The following is a 6,120-nucleotide window of genomic DNA, read 5'->3' as shown; positions in this document are numbered from 1 at the left end:
TGGCGCTCGCGAATGAAGATACGAGCGATTCTTCACCGCTTGTGGTTTTTGCTTTTGTAATCTTTAATTATTCAGCAAGTGATAAGCGTACCATGATTTTTTTTCAGTTTTGCTTATTTACTTTTTGACATACTAGATATTGAACAGGATTAAAATACTTTCATGTCCAATATTTTGAAAGTAAAAACCACTTTTGTATAAGATATTGTAATAACAAAATCTTTTATCCTCAGAAATGGTATTTAATTTAAATGAGAATATCAGTTAAACCAAACGACTTTTTAAAAATCGTCCATTGTTGATGAAAATATCAGTTGAACCAAACGATTTTTAAAAATCGTCGATTGTTGATTTTCTTCAAATGAATAAACCAAATCAATATTGCTTCTTGATTTAAATTATCAATCGTCTGCTTTTAAACTTTTAATATTGTTTTGTTTTCAATATCGTATGCATGCTTGTTCTTCAACAATAGAAAATATTGTAATAAAAAAATAAAACTTTAAAATAAAATATTTTTGCGAAGGATACTTAAAAATAATACAAATTTCAAAACAGTAAAAAATAAAGCAGTTCTATGTCTCACCGTTGTCTAGAAATGAAGTGAGTATCTATAAATTTTCTTATTTAAAATCGTCGACATCAATGTAATTATTATTAAATTTTGAAAAAGGGGAAAAAAATGAAGGAAAATTTTTTCGGAAATGAAATTGGCATCATTGAACTGGTAAGGTTTTGAATTCTAAATAGGTAGAAAAATATTTTCGTAAAAAATAATTCGTTCAGAAGTTATTAATGAAAAAACGCTAACTTCTTTACATTATTCTAACTTCTTATTTCGTTTTAGAAAAGCTGACAAATTATTTTCTCTTGTTTTAAATAATAAATGAGGTCTGGATCATAGAGATTCGTCAAAATCTAGAATTCGATTACAATACTTCGTTTTGCATACTTCATATTATGAGAAAATGATTGAAAACATTCATGTTTATAGTATCTCTTTTTTATATTATATGTTGTTTCATAAAGAGAGTAATGTTAGTATTGTCTAACAATTATAAGCCTTAATTGATATAAAGACGTAATATGCTAATAAATGAAGTTCATAAGTGGCAGTTAGAAATATCAGTGAAGACAGAAGAAAGAATGGGTGACTTCTCCCATGGTAGAATGGGTGGTTGGAAGAGACGACAGATTTTATTTTGGAATATAACTTGAGATAAAAAAAAGAACTTTCTGGTTGCTCAGCATCTCTTCATTCAAAAATTAATTTGGAAATTCCATTCAGCATAAATTCATATTTGGCATAGATACAATCAAAGATATTGTTTCCGGTGAGTTTCTATATCTTGTTGTTTCAAACTTAAAAAAAATTTGCTTTTGAAATTAAAATAAAAAAAATAAAAATAAACTTTGCATAAAAATAATTTTTTAGAATTCTGAAATTAATTATGAGCATTTTTGATTTTTAAATAGAAATTATTAATTAAAGAGAAACTCAAATTTAATAATGCCTTTCATCAATACTGCATACAGTCTTTATCAGTTATCTTAAAGTAATTTTAGGTGTCCTTTGTAATACTAAACTAATTACATGACGAATTAATATTTTACAATAGCATATTTGACAAAGGCCTAAGAATTATAAAAGATTTCTATCCTGAAACACAAATTGAAGCGAACTTTTCTCCAAAGACAATGCCTTTCTTTTTTAAACTCCCATGCATTTATAATCTCTCATTTAAATTTGAATTTCATTTGGAAATGAAATTCTAAAGAATCTTTAAATAAAGATTAAAATATAAACCTACACGATAGTTTATCAGTATTGCTTTAATACAACTTTTTTTCTTTTCAGCAAATTATAATTAATAAATTATTGAATGCTGTTTCTTTTGTATAGCTCAAACAATTAACAAAGATTTTAAAACCATATTTCAGTAAATTTGCTCGAATTTTCATTCATAAATAGCTTATTGCAATGAATATTATTTTCATTAAAATAGAGTTAAATAAAAAATAATAATAATAGTATTTTTTTCAGTGAATAGGGACAAATGAATAATAAAAATACAATTGCATTTTATTTTCAAAAGTCCAATTTGAATGAATTGCGTAAATGAATTGCTAAAAAATTAATTGAAGAAGAGCTAAATAAGATGAATTGCGCCATAAATAACTAAAAGCTAAAAGTGGTCAAGTTTAAAAGAACAAAAAAAAAGTACATTTGTTGTTTAAAAATTCCATCTCTATAGCATAAAAAATTACACGCATTGAAGTATCTCCAGTATGCATTTCATAATGGCAATATTGACAATGTGTAATTACACATGAACACATGTTAGATTATTGCAGCGATAAAATTTTAAAACATCTAAAATACAATACGCTTTTTTCCCCCACAGATTGATACAAGCGAATCCAGCACGTGACATCAGGGTATCTGTTTGTCACTCGTTCTGAGAAGCATCACATGTTAAGCGAGTTTCTTTTTTACATTTTGTTTTGCTCGTTATACAAATCATTTATAATGCGAGGTGCTGGTTAACCAAGGTTTGTCTAATTAATTTCACAGTTAGAGAAAAGCTAAATTAAGTGTAGATATAAAAACGTTGAATGAAATAGTCTGGAATATTCGCATAGTGAATTGTTTACATTTGACTGTTGTCAATATGTAATAAGAACGATTTCTGTATTACATTTATGTAATGGTGTTTTATATAATAAATATTTTCAGTGAGTGTATTGGAAGTCCTAACAGGAAAATAATGTTTATAATTTTACTTTCTTTTGGAATGCTTTTCAGTATCACAATCGTCAAAAATTTCGAACTCAGAATTTTGACGAATCTCCCAGTTTCAGTCAGAAAAGCACATTTTGGGAATTATATCTGTCTATGAATACGATAAGTCGAATATTTTTTGAGCTAGATTAATGTAATTTAGGATGTAGACTTAAGATCAAATTTACATATTTTTTTGCAAATTTTGAAAGAAATCCATTCACAGGTATAAACCGAATATATAAAGCAGAAATCCGTATCATGTTTTTACATTAACTCGTCAAAAGGTTTATAGTTTGTCGGTCTATAAGCTGGTATGCATGCAAACACGATAATTCAGAAACGCAGAGATTTAGATAGTTCTAATTTGGTATACGATATTGTAACTAAAATTCTAAATAATTTTTTCATTATAATACGAAGCACAAAACCCTTACCCGCGGGAATCAGAAAATAAAGTTTGAGTTCTCGTGACTCTTACGGCTTAACCAAAAGATGGATAATTTTATGCGGGGAGACGGGGGATAGAAAATTTTTAAGAGAGTATGCGAGAAAGTTTTGGGAAGACCACTGCTACTAGTTTTATAATGCTCTAATGCATTATATTGCATGTGCGCTGTCACAACATCAGCAAAAATATGTATATTTCTCAGAGTTAATGTTCTTGTTTCTCATGGCACTTGCCATGGTAAAGCCTGCTGTTACAAAGACAACGACTTTATGCCGGAGGGGGAGTGGCTCTTGCTTTGATAGTAGCACCATTTAGGTCCAAGAGAACGACATAGCTTCACACACGTCACAACACTTTTTACGGGGCGGACTTCATTCACTCATCATAATTTAGAACTGAATCAGATAACGATCAGTACCCCCAGAGGTATTACTCTCGACATAAAGGACTTTGTGACCACGACAGATTCATACGCGAGCCAGCCACCAAGCACGCGGGGATTCTTCAGCCGGCGAGGTTCGAACGCGCAACCTAAGGAACGCGAATCCAACGCTCTACCAACCAGGCTATACCGGCCCTCCAAATGCTGGCTCCATCAATAAATTCTTTTAAAAGTCCATAATGTGGAAAAAAAATAAGTCATTGAAAGGATTTTTTGAATTTTAATATAGCACAAGATTGTGTAAATATCTAATATGGTATTAAATGTTTTAAATAATAGTGGAAAAACAACAACAAAAACACAAAATCAAACTGGCAGATATGAGGCGTCTGTTGCAAAAAGATTACTGGATTTTTTTCTTACTGGATTTTACTGGAGATCTTACTGGATTTTTACAGATGCCATTTCGTGAACATTTGGTAATATAACATATAAACAAAATCATTTCAGACCATGTAATTGACCTGGGTAACTATGAAAGGTGCCTAAAATTTGGGTATATATAGTGATATAAATCAGAATTTTTTTTACCACCTTTTTGAATTTATTATTAAAATTGAAAGCATTTCTTTAATTAAAAAAATTAAAATTATATATCTGAAAATCAGTTTTTTTTTCGTGTCATTTTCACAGAATTATATGCTTAAATTTTTAGGACTCTGTCATTCATATGTTTCAGGTAGTATTTGCATGGAACTATTTCTAAAGAATAGGACAGTAGGACAATGCATTTCGCTCTTAAAAACAATTTGAACGATTTATTACAAATTCACAATCAGTCCCTTACATTAAAATTTTTGAATTATTTATGAATAAGTTCTATCATAACACAAAAATCTTAAAAACTTTTATAATTTCAAATTGTGAACAAATCTTATAACGTATACACTTTTTAAAATAATATTTATTATTATTTTCATTTTAAATTTATTTTTTAAAAATAAAATTGAGAAACCGTTGGCTTTCGTTTAACAAGAGCAGGTTGCGAAATTAAATGTAAGGACATCACTCTCAAATATAAGCATGGAATATTTGAATATTTATAGAATATTAGAAAGAATATTTTAATATTTATAGAATATTAGAAAGAATATTTTAATATTTATAGAATATTAGAAAAATATTTTAATATTTATAGACTATTAGAAAAATATTTTAATATTTATAGAATATTAGAAAGAATATTTGAATATTTATAAAATATTAGAAAGAATGAATATTTATAGAATGTTAGAAAAAATGTATATTTATAGAATATTAGAAAAAAATATTTGAAGCATATAGAATATTTGTACACGTTTTGAATAAATCTACTTCGAACTTGCATCTGTTCATGTTGAATGCAATTTAAATATTTTTTCTAATAATACTCAGGATTTTTTCAAAATTGACAAGAACTTTAAAATATTTGAATATTTGTAGAATAGAATATTTAAATATTTATAAAATAGTATAAAGAATATTTGAATATTTATAGTATATTAGAAAGAATGAATATTTATAAAATATTAGAAAGAATAAATATTTATGCAATATTAGAAAAAATATTTGAAGCATATAGAATATTTGTACACATTTTGAATAAATCTACTTCGAACTTGCATCTGTTCATGTTGAATGCAATTTAAATATTTTTTCTAATAATGCTCACAATTTTTTCAAAATTGACAGGAACTTTAAAATATTTGAATATTTATAGAATATTAGAAAGAATGAATATTTATAGAATATTAGAAAAAAATATTTGAAGCATATAGAATATTTGTACACATTTTGAATAAATCTACTTCGAACTTGCATCTGTTCATGTTGAATGCAATTTAAATATTTTTTCTAATAATGCTCACGATTTATTCAAAATTGACAAGAACTTTAAAATATTTGAATATTTGTAGAATAGAATATTTAAATATTTATAAAATAGTATAAAGAATATTTGAATATTCATAGAATATTAGAAAGAATGAATATTTATAGAATATTAGAAAGAATAAATATTTATGGAATATTAGAAAAAATATTTGAAGCATATAGAATATTTGTACACATTTTGAATAAATCTACTTCGAACTTGCATCTGTTCATGTTGAAAGCAATTTAAATATTTTTTCTAGTAATACTCACAATTTTTTCAAAATTTACAAAAATTTTAAAAATCATGTAAATGCGAATAAGTTCAAAAGTTTTTCTTTCTGTTAGAATGTGATGAAAATTTTTTCCGATTTATTTTTAAATGTGTAAAAGCTTTACAATTACTCTCATGTGTGAATATCACAAAGCAGTTTCTCAATACAAGCATAGTTTTATAACTTTTAAAAATTCATTTTCATTTACTCCGGTCAATTTAGTCATAATTATCTACTTAAAATGACCATCAATGTTTTAACTACCTTTAGCTATGATTATGGTCATTTTTTAACTACTTTCTGGACTTGACTTTATTCT

Source organism: Argiope bruennichi, chromosome 10 (assembly GCF_947563725.1).
Source record: "Argiope bruennichi chromosome 10, qqArgBrue1.1, whole genome shotgun sequence".
Classification (NCBI taxonomy): Eukaryota; Metazoa; Arthropoda; class Arachnida; order Araneae; family Araneidae; genus Argiope; species Argiope bruennichi.
This window is presented reverse-complemented; position numbering follows the sequence as displayed.